The sequence below is a fragment of the Hemitrygon akajei genome, chromosome 11 (assembly GCF_048418815.1).
Source record: "Hemitrygon akajei chromosome 11, sHemAka1.3, whole genome shotgun sequence".
Taxonomy (NCBI): domain Eukaryota; kingdom Metazoa; phylum Chordata; class Chondrichthyes; order Myliobatiformes; family Dasyatidae; genus Hemitrygon; species Hemitrygon akajei.
This window is the reverse complement of record NC_133134.1, coordinates 28,413,907-28,434,525: the sequence shown is the minus strand read 5'-3', so window position 1 is coordinate 28,434,525 and position 20,619 is coordinate 28,413,907.

Here is a 20,619-nt window from a genome sequence, read left to right as displayed (position 1 = left end):
CTGATATTGCATCTGCTCAATTTGTGTTTCATCAGTAGTGAACAGAGGTTAAAGTGAGCCGTGATGGAATTCCATTCACGGACTCACTCTTATGCGTTTCACATTATTGGCCTGGCATCGAGGTGTGACTCAGTTCCCCATGAGTACATTTTGCACATTTCGTACAAGTAGTTCAGAAAGGCTTTCCAGTAGGTTAATCTTAAATTATGCCTTGCTATAATGGTGAATGAACAGAACAGTGTAACACTATTTTAGTGCAGGTCAAAACTTGATTAATTTAAAAGGACCAGAAAACCCCTTGATATATATTATGAAACCCAGGAGTATGAAACTTTAATGTAATTTCCCGGCCGAAGTGGAAACAGCTGACCTTTCGGAATGGAGAACTTCTATGACCTAGACAGAGGCAACATAAATATATTTTAATATGATCACACTTTTATTTTCCTTCCTGGTATGCCCATAATAACCCAGTCAATGAAACATTTTGATTCTCCACAACATCCTGTAAGAATATACACTCAGTGGTCACTTTATTAGATACAGGAGTGGAAGTTGGTGTGGCCTTCTGCTGCTAAAGCTTCAGCGTATTGTGTATTCAGAGACGCTCACCTCCCAGAGGAGGCAACATTTCACCTGCTGGGGTTGCCTATTGTGTCCAGAGTGCCTGATGTGGCCTCCTAATAAATGAGACCCACTGTAAATTGCGGGACCCCTTCATCGAGCACCTCCCCTCCATCTGCCACAAGTGGAACTTCCCGGTGGCCAAACACTTCAATTCCCATTCCCATTCCTGTTCTGACATGTCAGTCCATGTCCTCCTCTTGCAGCACGTCGACACCACCCTCTGGGTGGAGGAGCAACACCTTATAGTCCATCTGGTAGCCTCCAACCTAATGGCATGAAAAACGATTTCTCCTTTCGGTAAAAAAAATTCCCTCCCTCTCCCGTCTTCTCTTACCTCTCGGGTCTCTTACCTCTTCTCACTTGCCTACCACTTCCTCCTGGGACCCCTCCTCCTTCCTTTTCTCATATGGTCCACTGTCCTCTCCTATTAAATTTCATTCTCTGCAGCCCTTAATCTTTCTCACCCATCTGGCTTCACCCATCACCTTCCAGCGATCGTCCTTCCCCTCCCCCCCACCTTTTTATTCTGGCATCTTTCCCCTTCCTTTCCAGTCCTGAAAAAGGGTCTTGGCACAAAACATCAACTGTTTGTTTATTTGCATAGATGCTGTCTGGCCTTCAGCATTTTGTGTGAATTGCTTTGGATTTCTAGCATCTACAGAATTTCTCATGTTAATGACTCCCTAATAACAGACATTTTCACCTATACTCTCTGAATTCTTTTTGGGATTTTTGCACTATTCTCTGTAAATTCTAGAGACAGTTCTGCATGAAAATCTCAGGTGTTCAACAGTTTATGAGATACTCAAACCACCCCATCTGGCACCAACAATCATTCCACTGTCAAAGTCACTTTAGATTACATTTCTTCCCCATTCTAATGTCTGGTCTGAACACCAACTGATCCTCTTGACCATGTCTATGTACTTTTATGCATTGAGTTGCTGCCACATAGATAGATAAAGAGATACTTCATTGATCCCAAGGGAAATTACAGTGTCACAGTAGTATTACAAGTGCATAGATATACAAATATTAGAAGAGAAGTAAGAAAGAATAAAAAATAAGTTACCTTAAAAATAAAACAGTGCTAACAGTGTACCATGGAAGTGCCATTGGATGGAGCTTTTCCCCCAGCAATGAGGGCCGTACGGTATTGAAGGCACCTGAGAAATCAGGCACGATCCTCACAGTGCTGCTCTGCTTATCCAAGTGGGAGAAGGCTCTGTTCAGCAGGTAGCTGACACGATTGGCTGAACAGATATTTACATTAACGAGCAGGTATGCGGGTGTACTTAATAAAGTGGCCACTGAGAGTAGCCCTGTGATATACGAAAACAAAGACCAAAAAAATGCAAGAGGAAGTTGAACATCACTTTTGGGTTCAGCTACAAATTTTCTTATTGGATCCTCAATAGTTGAAGAGAATGAGCTTGCCCGACCCTCCATCTAATCTACTTTGAAAGCAAACGCTGCAATCTCTGCTTTAGTGAGGCAGGCATACAGCTTTGAAGTTTGTGCAGCATCCTGCACATTCACCTCTGATCTCTCTCACCCACTTGAGGATTTCCGACGTCATCTCTGTGAAATCTTTAATGTTATAGCCAGGCTTGGACGGTCTTGGGCTTTGGTGATGTTTGAAAACACTTGGTGTCCTGCAGCAGACATTTCCTCAACAGCAGCCAATCCATAAACTATAAGCAGACTATCAGTGATAAAATAAACTCATTTTGCTTTCAGTCATGCATTCCGTAAGAAGTCTGACAGTTGCCAAACACCGATCTTTAAAGGACTTAATTACGTTTTCTATTTTGTCTTATTTTCATTTGCAAATAGCCTCTCCTGGCTTGATAGGATGGGGTCACCAGCAAAAATATTCCGGCTTCAATTCTTCTTTTCGCCTTGCAAAAGGCCACAAGGTAGTTGCAACAATCCTTCATGACTTTATTGAGTTTACCCTGTAATTTCCTCGTGGTGAGTTCCTGGTGCTTGGCTCACTGCAAAAAGGTAACCTAACTACCAGTTATTACAGCTGTCGGCTGCTGTGCCAAGCTGCGTAAGGAGGACAGTTATCGCCTAAACCGTTCAGTTTTCATTGATCTGTCTTGAGTAACTAAGAGATGACATTGTAACTTGGATTCCTCCAGCTAAACATTTCCCTGTATACAATGGACAGCATCAATACAGTACAGTAATTAAGCTTCCATAGTCTTATACATGCTATTTTTTAAAAAAAAATTCAGAATACAGCATGGTAACACACTCTTCTGACCCAAAGAGCTCGCACCGCCCAATTATACCCATGTGCTCAATCAACCTATTAACCCACAGGTCTTTGGAATGTGTGAGGGAACTGCAGCACCCAGAGGAAATCCACGTGGTCACGCGGAGAACGTGCAGAAGGCAAAGGAACCGAACCCACGGCGCTGGTGCCGTAAAGCCTTACACTACTGTGCCACCCATCGATTGGAAAATTAATAATGCTTTATTAAACTCTAAGCAAAGGATACAAATAGTGAAAAATGATGAGCAATGTGTAACACTCTGTAAAATATTTTGAGGCAGAGGTGAGTCTGCGACCGGAACAACTTGGATTAGAGAACTGTGGGATCCAACCCTGACAAAGAAAATAAAAATTATTTTACAACACATTCATTCATTAAATGCCAGAAAGTCCATTGTCCCTTTATAAATTGATTCAGTTAAGATTCCTTTCCTTTCCACAGAGTTTTGGCAACTTTTTTTTCAGTTCGATCTTTTCAGCTTTCAAGCTTTTCAGCTTGAAAAGTTAAGGAAATCTGGAAACCTTGTTTTAGGGAAGATATTATTCAACTGTGGTTTAATTCTGACACGGCCCCATGTTACATTGTCTCCACCTTTGTTTCTGGGTCAGGAACCCCCAGGAGAGGAATTCCTTGGTGTTTGTTAACTGCTATTATCTTCACTGCCTATCTGCCAGTTTACCCTCTGCTCAGATGTTGCATTCACTCCCAATATTTCTGAAAACTGTTGAGCTGCCAAATGGTCATACAGACAATGAAAGATGGTTGAATTTGAAAATTGGTAGGTTTAGATCAGAATCTGATGCACAATGGACCCACTACTGCTGATATTAGCTTGGTAATGTGCTAATTTCACAGCACACAGTTAGTACGCTGTTAATTTGTCCCTTCCACATAAAGTTAATTTAAAACTGGTTTGCCGCATTTAAAACATAGGCTCAGATATTCTGACCTGGCAGGGGTTGAGGAATGACAAAACATAGAGAGAACAGGGTTCGGGATTTTGCAAGAATATCCGGGAAGCCATGTTTCAAGAAGTTGTTATTTCTGCAAAAGGGCTGTGGAATTTCCAGATAAACTCTCAAGGCACTAGAAGCAGGGAATCAGAGTTAGGTGCAACCTTCAAAAACCTGGATATGGTGCCGCAAAAAGCTGATAAGTCCAGGTAGAGAATGGATCGTTGAATGGCAGTGAAATGCTTCCAGCTTCCTGACAGCACACCGTGAAGGGAGGGCATGAATAATGATGAGGTTTCAAGGGAATATGAGCAAGCTGATTATGTGGACAACGACATGGAAGATCAGCTTTGGTCGAAATGCTGAGTATTTTATAAACTGTGATCGATGGGGTAATGTTGACACTTAATGTGCTCTGAAGGTTGGACACAAGTTACCGGAAGTCAAGTCAAGACACTTTTTATTGTCATTTCGACCATAACTGCTGGTACAGTACACAGTAAGAATGAGACAACATTTTCAGGACCATGGTGCTACATGAACAATACAAAAAACTACATTGAACCATGTAAACCAACACGAAAACTACACTAGACTACAGACGTACCCAGGACTGCATAAAGTACACAGAACCGTGCAGGCATTACAATAAACAATAAACAAGACAATAGGCACAGCAGAGGACAGTAGGTTGGTAGTCCGATGGCTTGGGGGAAAATCTGTTACATAACTAAACAGCTGAATAGCAGTGTCCGGGATTCCGTCCATTTCTGTATTCACGCCAAGTACTTTGTTGCCACAGATGTGGTCCAATTTAATGTCCATTGGAGAGCAGAATGGACGGGAGGGCCGGCTGGCTAGGGCTTGCTTTTTTCCTGGCACGGATTCCTGCCTGCTCGCCTTGCTTCCACTTCCTCACACACCGCTCACGACGTCCCCACCTCCGGCCACCGGCATCAGGAGACTCCGAGGACCGCAGGCCCGATACCCTCAGCAAGCAGACATTGGAGAGCAGAATGGACAGGAGAGATGGAAGTGAAAACAAAAGCAGAAAAAAATGGGCACCCTTAGCAAATCACGCAAACATCAAAGACACAAGTAATTCTGCAGGTGCTGGAAATCCGGAGCAATGCATACAAGATACTGGTGGAACACGGCAGATCAGGCAGCATCTATAAAGGGAAATTAAATAGTCCTGATGAAAGGACTCAGACTGAAAATTCAACTGTTTATTCCCTTCTACAGATGCTGCTTGAGTGGTGGAGTTCTTCCAGCTGTTTGTGTGTGTAGACCAAGCGCATCAGTGGGAAAAGAAGCCGTCAATAGTTCACAAACATGTGAAAGTCTACAGATGCTGGAAGCCCAAAGCAGCAGACACAAAATACTGGAGGACCTCAGCAGGTCAGGCAACATCTATGGAAAAGAGCAAACAGTCGACGTTTCGTGCCGAGACCCTTCATCAGGACTGAGAAGGAAGGGGGAAGATGCCAGAATAAAAAGATGGGCGGGGGGAGGGGAAAGAGGCTAGGCGGAAGGTGAAGGGTGAAGCCAGGTGAGTGGGAAAAGCCAAGGCTGGAGAAAAAAGAGTCTGATAGGAGAGGAAAAAAGGAGGAGGGGACCCAGGGGAAAATAATAGGCAGGTGAGAAGAAGTGAAAGGTCAGAATAGGGGATAGAGGAAGTGGGGGGTGGAATTGTTCATCTGAAAGAAAAATCAATGTTCATGCCATTAAGTTGGAGGATACCCAGATGCAATATTAGGTGTTGTTCCTCCAAACTGAAGCTGGCCTCATCTTGGCACAGGAATAGGCCAAAGATCAACACGTCGGAACAAGAATGGGAATGGGAATTAAAATATTTCAGGCTGAAGGGAAATAAAAAACGGTGATTTTAAATCGCAAAGAAGGTGGGGGGAAGGGTAAGACAAAGGGAATATCTGTGATGGGGTGAGGGCAGGATTGTTGTGGTGTTAGTTAATGAGTTAATGGTGTCAGTTGGAGGGTGATACCGCAGACAATGAAGTGTGGTGTGTTGCTAATGTCAGGACTATGGCACATGCCCAACAAGAGTGGGTGTACTAATATCACAGGTGGATAACCTGTAGCACACACGGCCTGTTCTGATACAGGCTGAAAGAGGGAATTTCCTGAAGCTGGTAAATTTGCTATTGAGTGTGGAGGCTGCAACGTGCCCTGATGGAAGACAAGGTGCTGATTCCCAAGCTTGTGTCACAGCTTAGGAAACCACACACAGATGGATCATAGATCAAGCGAGGCAGAGTTTGGACGTTGCTGGAAACAGGAAGCTTAGGGCGACCCTGGTGGGCTGAATGTAGACGTTCCCCAAAGTGATCACAATCAGCTTGTTTCCTGCACTGTGGAAAAGATTAAATGTGAACTGCAAATGAATCACTGCTTCACCTGAAACACTGTTTGGGTTCCTAGAAAATGGGAATGGAAAGGGCAAGAATGGGTGCTGTATCTTCATGGAGATACAGATTGATTGCCGGGGACAGAAGATTGGACAGAGTCACAAAAGGGAAGCTAACATGCAGATGCAGTCACCAATTATTAGGGTATACAGATTGCAAGAGGATTTGAATGCAAGAGAAAAGATGTCTTATTACAATTACATTGAAATTGAAACTTATATTGAAACTTAATGAGAATTGTATAAAACACAAGTTTTGTTTCCTATGGAAGGATAAGCTTACCGTAGGAAGATTAAGCTGATGGGTTTCTGGGATGGCAGATCTGTCGTACGAGAAGAGATTGAATTTGGTCAATTTGTATCCTCTAGAGTCTTGGAGAACCAGACATGACTTCACTGAAACTGTTTTGAGGACACTGGGGAAGTGCTTCCCCTGGTGGACATGTTTAGATCTAGTTATCACAGTCTCAAAATAAAGGACATTTAGGATTGAGCAAAGGATGCTTTGCACTTTTGAATTCTCTACTTCAGAGTTCAAGTTTGTTGCCATATACATAATACAAAGGGTACAAATGCTGTGGCATGAAAATTGGCCTTTTGCAGCATTCTGAATATTAAAGGAATTAGGACCAATAAAGAAAGGACAGGAAGATGGTGCTGTGATAGAGTATATCTACAGATAAATACCGAAGCAGGTTTCACAAGCAAAGTATTTAAACGTTTGTGTAATTTTTCTTTCATAACATTTGAAGGATTAGATAATAAACAGCCAAGGACAGAGAGGTTGTATAAACTAAAGAAAACTAGAGGTTGGTCACGGCCAGAATCAGCTCCTGGCTAAGCAAGGACTTGGACTCACTGCCTATCTACAGTGGATGCAATCTTACTGGCTCTCCATTCAACCTTGGATCACCTGGATAATACTGTAGTAATACCTGCATCAGGCTGCTGTTTATTATTACAGCTCAGCATTCAACACCATCATAGCCTCAGTTCTGATCAACAACCTCCAGAATCCAGGCCTCTATACCTCCCTCCGCAACTGGATCCTTGCCTGCCTCATCAGGAGACCACAGTCTGTGTGGATTGGAAATGTCATCTCCTCTCGCTGACAATCAATAATGGCGCACATCAAGGTTGCGTACTTAGCCCACTGCTTTTCTCTCTCTACACCCACAACTTTTAGTCCAGGCATGGCTCAAATGTGATCTATAAATCTGCTGATGACACAACTATTGTTGGCAGAATTTCAGATGGTAATGAGAGGGCATACAGGAGTGAGACAGATCAACTGGTTGAGTGGTGTAGCAACAACAACTTTGCACTCAACGTCCGTAAGACCGAAGAATTTTTTTATAACCTTCAGAAGGGGAAGTCAAGAGAACACACACCAGTTCACATCAAGAGATCAGTGCTGGAGGGGGTGAGTAGTTTCAAGCTCCAGGGTGTCGACGTATCTGAAGATCGATCCTGGGCCCAACATATCGATGCAATTACAAAGAAGGCACAGCAGTGGCTATATTTCATTAAGAGTTCAGAGAAACTTGGTGTGGTCACCGAGGCACTTGAAAATTTCTACAGATGTACCTTTAACTGGTTGCATCACTGTCTGGTGTGGAGGGGGGCCACTGTACAGGATCAGAAAATGCTGCAAAAAGTTGTAAAGTCAGCCAACTCCATCAGGGGCACCCTCAAAAGGCGATGCCTCAAAAAAGGGGCTTCAGTCATTATGGACCCCTACCACCCAGGACATGCCCACTTCTCAATAGTAGCATCAAGGAGGAGGTACAGGAGCCTGAAAATACCCACTGCTTCTTCTCCCTCATCAGATTTCTGAATGGACAATGAATCCATGAACGCTACCTCAGTAACTTATTAAAATAAATGTTAATTTTATTAACATTTTTATAAATAATTAGATTTACATAATACTCAAATGAATATAGCTTTACATTTCAATGTTTAATTTTCAATGTCAGGGAGATTAATCTGTATTAATTTATAAACATTATTAACAGGTATTTATGTAATATTTGGTAACTTCTAAGCATAACTTCTGGAGTTTTCTCTGTAGCAGACAGTACATTGCCCTCTTTACAAATATTCAAAGATTCAAAGTACATTTATTATCAAAGAATGTATAAATTATGCAACCTTGAGATTTGTTTGCTTACAGGCAGTTGCAAAGCAAGGAATCCGAAAAGACCCAATTTTAAAAAAGTAAGAAGGACCAACGCACGACGCGCACAGAAAGAAAGAAAGAAGAAAAAAATATATATATCAATGCAGCAGCATAACCAGCATAACAGAGATGCAGAGAGTTAAAATAACAAACAACAATCAAAGAAGTAACATGTTTGTTCAAGAAAAAATCAATAAGAATGCAACAACATAGAATTAAGAAAAAAAGAGGTAGATACAGTGGAAGACAAACAACTGGGACAAAGATTTGGAAAAAGGAGAGGCAGATAAGCAAACTGCTTCACCATTTTTGACTAATATATGTGGTTCCATCCCTTTTCTGTGTTATTAACTGATCTTAACTGGTAAAACACCTTCAACAGCTTTGTGTTAAGAAAGGGAAATATAGCCAGAATTTCAATTCTTAATTACTAATAAATGGCAAATATCTTAAACCTTGAATGAGTGGAGTCTTACATAAGGATCGGCAGTAATGACCAAACAGTGACAAGCCTGCAGGTGCTTACCACTGAAGCCAACAAATTACAAATGGGAAAGAATGGGAATTGGGGAAGGCACCTTGAAATTATATTCACAAAGGAGTATGCAACACTATTCACCAACGAAGAAACAATGCAAAAGCAGATTAAGGAAAAAATATATTGCATGGAGATAAATAATGTGAAAAGTAAAATTTAGATTGATGTTAAGTGGAGGAAAGAGGGAGAGAGAGAAGGAGGGAGACTCATTTTTGTTACTAGTTTTAATTTGAGACAGAGAGAGACAGTGGTACCCAAAGAGACACCATTCCTTTAGTGTAAGCTGGCATTGTGCCAGTTCGTTAATGATACTGGTTCTATTTTCTCACTGTGCTTAATCCTAAACCCACAATTCTCCCTCAGTCTCAAAACAAGAGCAAGGATTCATTGGCCACCCTTCTCCGACCTTTGAAGTTATTTTCTGCATGTAGTTTCATTAAATATGAACTGTAAATTAATATTTCATCAAAGTATTAGCACTGTTCTCAATTAGCTGTTATCCACTAACAATGAATGAAAATACTTGGCCTAAAAGGTACTTAATGTGATATGTTGCCTCCAGTCACATATTATGAACTTCAATTCTAATGGCCTTATATGACAGTGATGCATTGTCCATGTTTGAAAGCCGTGCTCCAGTTTGAAGTTTATTCTGCTTTCTATTAATAATCCACTTTAAGCCTAATATTTGCTGCTGCAAATGAGTAAAGATAAAAACACGTACAATAAAGCAGTGTCTCACCAAGCTGGCCTAGAACCCTCTGCCACGTACATTAAATATCACCTGTAGATGCCAAATTCATCATCTTTCAAGAGCTCTGTCTGATGCCTGTAGCATGTGTTCGATGTCAGCAGCCACAGCTTAGCCAATTTCATAAACTGCTTTGATGTGGATCAATAAAGTATGTGGAGTCTGCTTGTCTGACTTGGGAAAGATGAATGCACTCAATGAATACTAATAAGCTGGAGATGTTTGAGGTGCTTCTTGGAGTGACCTTTATGGAATCATGAAGTACACACTCAAGAGAAATGCTGAAGCCCTGTGTTTTCTTACGTTTTTTATGAACCGAATTAAACAAAGTCACTTAAATGATTTAAGAAAAGCGAAGTTTATCCATTCAGAATCATGAACTGTAATGGATTTCCAGCTATGTTTAAGAATATAAATGGTAATTGGAGGGTTATTGTTTGATCGGATACTGGGTCAAAAGAGCCACTGCCTCACTGTGCCACATACTCAGGGGCATGGCACATTCTTACTGTGTTTACTTGCGGGCCTTTCTGGTTTCCTCCTACATCGCAAAGACATGCAAATCGGTAGGTTAAATGGCCACTGTAAGTTGACCCTAGTGTGCAGAGAAGTAACAGAATCTGTGGGTAGTCAATCCTACAGGAGTCTTAAGTTAACGATACCCACACAACCAGATCAGGAATGGTTATTAACAGACAGCCACCAGGCTCTTGAATCAGTGTGGATAACTGCACTCACCTCAACAATGAAATGATTTCACAACCTATGTCCTCACTTTCAAAGACTCTAAAATTTGTGTTCTCAGTATTATTAATTAATTATTATTTTTTATTAGCGCAGCTTGACTTCCTTTACACATTGGTTGTTTGCCAGTCCGTGTGTGTAGTTTTTCATTGATTCTATTATATTTCTTTGTTTTGGATGCAAAAGGGTCTTTTAAGAGACTCTTAGGTACGTGGAGCTTAGAAAAATGGAGGGCTATGCAGTAGGGAAATTCATGGCATTTTCTAGAGTAGGTTACATGGTCAGCACAACGTTGTGGGCCGAAGTTGTGCTGTAGATTTCTATGTTTCTCTGTTTCAATTGTGAATACTTGCAAGGAAATGAATCTCAAATTAGTATGTGGTGATAAATAGGTACTTTGATAATAAATTTACTTTGAATTTCAAAATAACATAGAGGGCATTAGTGTAGATGGGGGGTTAGTGTTTGGCATGGATATGCTGGTCCAGATTATCTGTTTCTGTTTATGACTGAGTTTTTCAGGTTGATGTAAAATGTTGGTGTAGATAGTTAATAGAGCAGGTTATTTTCATCAGCAGTCAGCATGAAAAAAGTGAAAATAAATGGAAGTGGATGATATTCAGCATTAGTTCATTCATTGTCCTCAGTCAGGCTTCCATCAGTAGAGAAGCTGATATGACCCCTCCTGTGAAATCATTGAATGTATTTGGTAGTCTATCCTGGTTCTCCAGGCTCAGCTCCTGCCAGTGACCTTCACTGTGTGTTTGCAATGCCTGTTGGACCCTTTATTTATGACATTCCACATTCTGGTCTGATGTCCTGAGGGTGCATGAGTTAAAAAAGGAGATGCATTTACCATCCTGTTCCTCTAATCCAACTCTCTCTGCTAAACTTTTAACTTGCTTTTTCCAGCAATTAATAGGGTAGCCATTCCAAGTGAAAGTTGAAGGTTCAAAGTAAATTTATTATCGAAGTCCTCACATGTCATCCTATACAGTACAATCATGAGTTTCATTTCCCTATAGACATAAACAGTAGAATGAAGAAATACAATAGAGTCAAGAAAAGCTGCACACAAAGACTTCTTTTTCTTATCGTGTCCACGGACAGTCTATACGTGGCCCTGCCAGAACCAGACACATTTTTGTGCCTTATTGTTGAATTCAGCAAGATCTGCAACAGTACAGGGTTCCTCCAGCGATGGGCATTGCAGGAGATGTTGCACAGTTTGTGGCTCAGTTCCACATTCACAAGTTGTCGGGCTGGTTGTGTATCCCCATTTGCTTAGTGACACCTTTGAATGACCTACACCAGTCCTCAGTCTGTTCAGGCACTTCCAGGTTGCCCAGTTACAATTAGCTCCTGGGGGAAGGCTTTGATCTGGTGGAATTTCCATCGTTGGGGGTTGTTTGAGACTGGCGAGCCGGTCTTTCCACAAGGCGATACGGGCTTCAGAAGGGGCTGATTATAATGGAACAACACTGTTCATGAAGCTCTTCCTTGACTCTAGGCGGCTGGGTGTGGGTGTGTGACCATGTAGAGGGTGCCTCTCATCTGATGTTTGACGGAGTCACTCTTTCTTGCTGGCTACCGTTCTTCTTATATCAGGGGGAGTTACACCCGCCAGGATATATAGGCTGTTGGTCCTTGTTGTTTTTAAACAACCTGTGAAAAGTCGGCAGCTTGTATTCAGAACAGCATCCATTGTAACTGTCTCAGTGACAGGTTTCATTGAGATGTTTTCTTTACCTGTTTTTGTCACAAATTCATGATTATTTTATCATCTTAAAATATTTTATGTAAGGTTTTACTTAAGGACCAGAGTGTAATGGATCACATGACTGCAGTTTATTAAAGGCTTGACTGTGGTATTATGAGTCAGAACCAACATGGAAGCAGAGTAAGACACATGTCCCTAAAATAACCTCATTCTGCATGTGGTCTAAGAGGCGCACACGGTAATTGTTTAACTTATTAATATATTCTGTACAATGCTGTTGATGTGTCTGTATATGGACTGGGACATGTTTTTAGTGATTTATTTGATTTCAGCACACTTATGTTGTGTTAACGTGTTTGGGCCTGTTTATCGGCGGACACTAGCTTGAGAGACTTTAAAAAGACTGAGAGATGTATGTTTCAAACCTTTTATGACCTTTATTTTCTTGTAGTTTTCACGGTGTCTACTGAAGAAAGAGAGAGAGAAATAAAATAAATCTTCAAGCACATCTGTATGTTGCGTGGCCGTTATTTCATTGGACCGGTGCAGTTACATCCATCTTCTTAGCATGAGTAGATCTTTCCCATACAGGGCAGGCATATTCAGCAGTGGAATAGCAACAAGCAAGTGCACTGGCTCGCAGTGTTTTCGAGCTTGTTCCCCATTTTGTGTCAGTGAGCTTATTCAGGACGTTGTTTCGTGTGCTCACTTTTGCCTTTGTCTTATTGATGTAGTTCTTGAAAGTGAGGTATCTGTCAAGAGTGACTCCTAAGTAGACTGGGTGTTCCAATGCATCAGTGTGGCTCCACACCAGGTTACCTTAAGCTGTCGTTTGGCTTCACGGTTCCTGAGGTGGAATGCACAAACTTGCGTCTTTGATGTGTTTGTGCGGAGGTGGTTTTCTTCATAGTAGGATATTAGTCCCTCCAAGGCCTCGGAAAGTGTTTTCTCCATGGTGTTAAACGCTTCTACCTTGGCCCCACACAAAGACTTGAATCCTTGAAAGTGAGTCCATAGGTTGTGGAGTCAGTTCAGAGTTGAGTGGAGTGAAGGTATCCACAGACTAATAACTGTTCCAGTAGCAGGTGGTGTGCGGCCGAAGGCTTGTTCCCAATGGCAGCACAGAAAAGGGAGCATGTCTTGGATGGTAAAGGTCCTCAATGATGGATGCTGCTTTCTTGCAGCAGCGCTTCTTCCAAAGATGGCAGGGTCTGCCTCAAATGAGAGGCATTCATTGTGTGGATAGTCAGAGGCTTTTTCCCAGGGCTGAAATGGTTGCCACAAGAGGACACAGGCTTAAGGTGCTGGGGAGAAGGTACAGAGGAGATGTCAGGGGTATGTTTTTTGCTCAGAATGGTGAGTGCGTGGAATGGGTTTCCAGCAACGGTGGTGGAGGTGGATATGATAGGGTCTTTTAAGAGTCTTTTGGATAGGTACATGGAGCCTAGAAAAGTAGAGGGCTATAGGTAAGCCTAGTAATTTCTAAGATAGGGACATGTTCAGCACAACTTTGTGGGCCGAAGGGCCTGTATTGTGCTGTAGTTTTTCTATGTTTCTATATTTCAAATTGGTGGTTCAACTTCTTCCTGCTGGTTTCAACAAAAACTCTGTGGTCTGGAAAGAAAGCTGCTTCAGAACTGGCCTATTACCTTTAGGTTTCTTGTGGACCAGGCTCTCCCTGTTAGCCTATCCTAAATTTCCCTTGCCATTTCCCACCACCAGAGTATAGAGACCAATCCCACAAGCCCCAGCTGTGGCTCATGGCTCCCTCCACACTCCGGTTGCAGATCCGACTTTTGGTCTGGGAACGATGGAGGAGATGATTACAGGGGAGACTGATTGGGCTGATTAAAGTTAAAGTAGTGAGGCTCAGCTATTGGGATTGCACTCTGCATATTCTCACTATGTTTGCTTCTGAATGTTCTGATTTCCTCCCTCATCACAAAAACATGCGAGTTGGTAGGTTAACTGGCCACTGTAAGTTGCTCCTGGTTGGGTAGAGGAGTGATCGAATCTACGGATTGTCAATGAGGTTATGTCTATGAGATAGTCAACCAGGCTTTGGCTATGGATTCCAATGACTGTAGAGTGGGAGGTCATTTACTTGAAGAAGTTATGGAAGAGATTTCTCTGGGATGCTCCTTTGTATCAGAAAACTTTACAACTAAGTGGGTAAGTACACACATATTCAAAGGGATCTCCATTTTTTATTCCATTCATACCTTTTTCTGTAACCAACTGGAAGTATTTTAAAAATAATACTCCGTGAGGGAGACTGTGGAACATCTTGCAAAATGCAGTGCAATCCTACAATGAAAAGAGCAGTCAATTTAAATAATTTATTTAAGACCTAGACAGTCAGCTTGGTCCATTAGGGCTAAGTTTGAAGGCCCTCGACTGATCCCCTCGCATTGACTGTAATCCAGATAACGTACTTGCGTTGTGCTGTCTGATCTGGTTCTTGATGGATTTCAGTGTAAAGGCAACACTGACTCTATTGAGAGTTGCCCTTGTGAGAAGCAACTTCATTCACAACCAGCTTTTACTCCCTAAGGGGCTTTTGGAGATCGGGTTATATTGCAGTTAGAGTGAATGCTAGAATCTTGCTCGAGGTGGAAAACTGGTGATTGGTTCATCAGGGGAGAGAGGTTTCTGTGTCCAGCACTGAATACCTTGGTCAGACGGCGTAAAAGTAGAAATATTTTGCATCTTCAGGTAGCCAGACTCAAAGACAACTTCTATGCTGTGGAATGGTTCTCTAGTACGATAAGTTGGACTCTTGACCTTATAATCTTCCACACTGAGACCATAAGACCAGAAGGTATAGGAACAGAATTAGGCCATTTGGCCCATCAAGTCTGCTCCACCATTTCATCATGGCTGATCCATTTTTCCTCTTAGCCCCAATTTCCTGCCTGTTCCCTGTATCCCTTCTTGCCCTGCTTATCAACCTCTGTCTTAAAATAAATAAAGACTTGGCCTCCACAGCTGCCTGTGGCAATAAATTCTGCAGATTCACCACTCTCTGGCTAAAGAAATTCCTGCTCTTCCCCATTCTAAAAGGATACCCCTCTATTCTGAGGCTGTATCCACAAGTCTTAGATACCCCCACCATATGAAACATCCACTCAAATGAGACCTTTCAACATTTAATAGGTTTCAATGAGGTCACCCTCATTCTTCTGAATTCCAGTAAGTAGAGGCCCAAAGCCATTAAATGCTCTTCACGTGACAAGCCTTTCAATGCCACAGCCTAAGAATAGAAGCTCATCCCTTCAAAACAGAAATGAGGAAATCTCTTCAGCTAAAGGATGGCAAATCTGTGGAACTCATTGGCACATTCAGCTGTGGAGTTCAAGTCAGTGGGAATCTTTAAAGTGGAGGTTGATAGGTTCTTGATTAGTGAGGGCATCAAAGACTATGGGGCTAAGGCAGGAGAATGGGGTTGAGAGGAATAATAAATCGGCCATGACTAAATGGTGGAGCAGACTTAATGGGCTGATTGGCCTGTTTCTGTGCTGTAGTGCTCTGCGGCTCGATGACTCTAGGTGAGGCTGAATTTGCAGCAACTGCCTATTTCTGTGGGAAGGACTGGCTGATGTGTGATGCATGTGTGACTGAAATTAAAGAAATTGTGTCCTGAAGTGCATTCCAGGTTAGATGGAAGGAGGACCAGAACGGGGGGGGAGGGGTGTGTGTGTGTGTGTGTGTGTGTGTGTGTGTGTGTGTGTGTGTGTGTGTGTGTGTGTGTGTGTGTGTGTGTGTGTGTGTGTGTGTGTGTGTGTGTGTGTGTGTGTGTGTGTACATTGTTTCATTTAGTTATACTGTCAGATGACATTAAACTTGGATTTTAACTTGATTGAGATTCATAGTGAAATACTTGCTTTTTATTAATGCTTTTTATTTATTGAAATTAGATGGTATGCCACACAGAAAACATATAATTTCATCAGCTGTAAAACACTGGAAAAACTCAGCAAATTGTCTTTCTCTGCAACTTCCACCATTTCCAACGGGATACCATAATCGGCACACCTTTCCCTTCCCTCCTCTCTCTGCTTTCTGCAGGAATCGTTTTCTCTGCATCTCCCTTGTCTCTTGGTCCTTCCCTTTTATCCCATTCTAGGTAACTGGGAACTGTGGTAAGTGTTAAACCTGCCCCCACACCTTCTCTCTCATCATTAGTCAGGGCCCGAAACAGTCCTGGTCAGGCAGTAGTCCACATCAAATTCATCAGGACTGTTTGTTGTACTCGGTGCTCCCAGTGCAGCCTCCTCTACATTGAGGAGACCTAACACAGATTGGAGAATCACTTCAATGAGCACCTTCACTCTCTTTGCTGTAACAGCCAGGACCTTTGGGGGGCCATCCATATTAATTCCACTTCCCATTCCTGCTCTGACATGTCTGTCCATGGCCTCCTCTAAGACCACATTGACGTCAGATGCAGCCTGGAACAGCAACACTTCATATTCTATCAAGGTAGTTTCCAATCCAATGGCATCAACATTGATTTCACTAACTTCCAGGAACTAATTCCCCTCTGCTCCACCCATTTGTTTTCCCTTATCCCACTGGTTCCTTCAGCCCTTCTTTCCCTCCCCTCCCATCATGAGACCTGCCCTTCACCTGGTTCTCAGTCTCCTTCCACTTATTCCATGGTCTAACATCCTCTCCTATCAGATTCCTCTTTCTTCAGCCCTTTGGGTCTTCCACATATCACTTTGTGGCTTCTCACGGCCCTCTTCACCACTCCCCTGCCTTCCTACCTTCCCCTTTACCAGGACTCACTAGATTGTGTTTCTTCCTGCACCCTCACTCTTTACTCTGGTTTCTGCTCTCTAACCATCCACTCCAGATGAAGGATCTTAGCCCAAAAGGTTGACTGTTCATTTCCCACCGTAGATGCTGCCTGACTTGCTGGGTTCCTCCAGCATTTTGCACGTGTTATTCTAGATTTTCAGCATCAGCAGCCTCCCTTGAGCTACATCATCCATTTTCTCAAGTGGTTTCATTCTCTCACGAGATCAGCTGCCAATGCTTTGGTAGCTTTGGCAGATGCACTTACAATTGTTCTGTTGACTGCTACTTCCTAGTTATGAGGAAGCTTGCAGCCACTTCACCCCTCCATTTACTTTAAAATTACGCGCAATTGACAGGCTTCTTCAGCCAATCTCCGAGAGCCTCACTCATCTATTCCTAACGTTTGCAGTTCCTCATTATGATGCAATTTCATTGTCTTCTTGTGCCTTTAGTCTGTTGTCCATATGATTCCACACTTTATTTAATAAAGAAAAACAACAATAGACTAGGAATTTCCTTGGGGGCTCTCCTGTCATAACTCCAGAACGTAATCCTGGATTAGATGTGCCCAATTAGGAGAGGAAATTGATGATATTAATGTTTTTAAGATGGTCTAAAGAGACCAAACATGATCTTACATTATTAAATAATGCACAATGAATTAAGTTATACATTATCAGTGTTTTACTGACTCCGCCTATAGTCAGGGTGTAATGAATGTAAAAACCTTGAGTCTCTCTCCAATAATTGGTCCTCCAAACTGAAATTTAATTCTAGTCTGCCACGCCTTCCCACCCAGAGATGAGCTTCTGCTTCCCCCCCCCCCACCCCACCCCCACCCCCGGCTTTCTCTTTTTTTTCCCTTAAAGTGACTAGTAGCTACTCAGGAGCTCTCCCCTCAGACTTCACCTTGCATAGAAAAGCAGCAGCAATGAACAATTCATCAGCCTAAATTTGCCTTATTTGATCAAGGGGGATTTATCTTGAGGCAATGCTCAGGCAGCTGTTGGAAAGAACAGTCCTCACTGCAAAACATAGCTAAGGATTGCATTAAATTGAAATCCCATAATCTCAGAGGAAATAATACTTGTAAAGCTCAGATGGTTTCTACCGTACACCAGGGGATGCATCCAATGTACCATAATAATAGACTGGTTCTCCTAAACTCTGCATATTTCTCCTTCAGACACCACAAATGCAGCAGTAACAGGGACTCTAGCCTGTAAATTGAAAATAAAACATTTTATGTTAGAAATACACAGGTACAATTTTCACATCATATAAACAGAGCAATTACTTGAATCCAAAGAATCAATTAAGCAGAGTTCTAGTGAAAGACCATTGGTTTCCAACATTTATTTTGTTTCTCTTTCATCAGATGCTGCCTGAACTTCTGAATATTTCCAGCGTGTTCTATTTGTTTTGGCCATTGTACAACAGGTCTGCAAGATCATGTGTCTAAACTGGTCATGCTCAGCAGCAATATTCAGTGCTCAGGAGCTGGTGGCAATGGGTGTAACTTGGAATAGGACAGGTAGTCAGAACCCAGAACAATGCTAAGAAGAGCAGTGGGGGGGGGGGGGGGGGCGCAGGGAGAGAACTGGCATGTTATAGAGTGCTGTAGACATGCAAAGTCACAATGGAGTCCGTAGTGGAAAGGAGAAAGGAAGATGAAGAACCTCTCATGACGGAGATTAGTAAGAGCATCAAAGGTTATAGGAAGAAGGAAGGGGAATAGAATTGTGATGGATAATAAATCAGCCATGATGGAATGGCGGAGCAGACGCGAAGGGCTGACTAGCCTAATCCTGTTCCTATGTCTTATGGTCTTCTGAACAGTAGTTGTTGGATAAAGAAGTACCTCCACATGGCAGAGACGATGGTTTCCACGCCAAATCCCAACAGGTCTCTGATGCAACACATGCAGCTGGTGTACTGTATACTGGGGCTTCTTTAGGGTCATTAGCTAATTTCTGTAAAAAGATGTCATCAGTTGTTATTTCTTTTGTCTAGTGTGTTGGTGTAAAATTTAATGCTAAACTCTCAAAATGTATAATATTAAACATTACATCACCTTAAGAGCAAAATAAGTTTAGAAATGAAAAATTAGGCTAGCTTTATGCACGTTACAGAGTGTGTCACTAGGCATTCTAGAAGAACGTGTGGGAAGGGTCCCTTTCACCTTTCAGGATGAAAGCTGGATTCTTGGGTACGTGAGCAAAGCAGGTTCAGACACAGAGAAACAAAGTAGCAGGGTGATAATGCTGTGGAAAGAGCTGATTAACTATGCCATTGCTGCTCTTCTTTGCCTAACTCGGGCAAAGGACCAGTGAGTGGATGAGCTGACGGAAGTGCTAAGCAGAGGAATCGCATCGGCGTTCAGTCTCACTGATATCACTTGCAGATACTAGGTCCAGGATAGCATGAAGCCCGAAGGAGGCTGGAGAACTGGGCACCAACTGAATCAAGAACGAAGGAACCTCAACTATCACGAGGCTTGGAAGGAGGCTATGAAATTAATGGTGGGAAGGAGCTGCCTCTGGCAGCTTGCTCCATATACTCACCACCCTCGATGAAAAATATTGCTTTTGAAGTCCTTTTCAAATCTTTCCCCTCCTTAGGGACCTTACCTATACCTCTAATAGCTTTAAACATTTTTATAAGGTTGCCCCTCATTCTCCTATGTTCCAAGCAATACAGACCTGGCCTGGCTACCTCTCCCTATAACTCAGACCCTCCAGCCCTGGGACCATGTACATGAATCTTCTCTGCACCTTTTCCATCTTCATCTCATTTTCTGGATAAAACTGCACACAGCACTTCAAGCTCCACAGAAGTTGCAGCAAGACAAGATTGAAGATAATGTCCAGGCAAGGATAGATTGAAAATTGCGTGCAGTCACCCCGGGCAAGACGAGCATTGCTTCTCTTTGCACAGCAGGGGATAAGAGCCATTTGGTCCATGAAGACAAGGATGCAAATGACACTTACTATTGGCCAGTTAGTAGTTTAATAATTCTGAACTATTTAGTGGAAAGCTGGGGAACGATTAAGAATGGAGACTTCTTTAAGCCAAAGGGACCGGGGAATGAATACAGTAGGAGACGTCAAGATGGGTGGATTGACAAACAATCTGCTGGAGGAGTTCAACGGGTCAAGCAGCATCTGTAGGAGTGAAGGAATTGTCCAGTTTTTGGATGATTACCATTTGCACAGTAGTATAGCAGTTAGTGTAATGCTATTACAGTGCCAGCAATCAGTGATTGAGGTTCAATTCCCACTGCTGTCGGTAAGTTCATACATTCTCTCTGTGTCCGTGGGGCTTTCAACCCATAGCCCAAAGACATAAGGTTAGGGTTAGAAATTTGAGGCCAAGCTATGCCTGTGCTGAAAGCATGGTAACATTTCTGGGCTGCCTCCAGCACGTCTTGGATTGTGTTGTTCATTGAAGTAAATGACACATTTCCCTGTCTGTTTCAATGTGACCGATAAAGCTAATTTTATCTTTACTTTTATCAAGTTGTGCTGAGCTCTTTCATTAGATTGTTTGTTGCTCCAGATTCTGGCATCTCCAGGTTTGGTGGAGCTG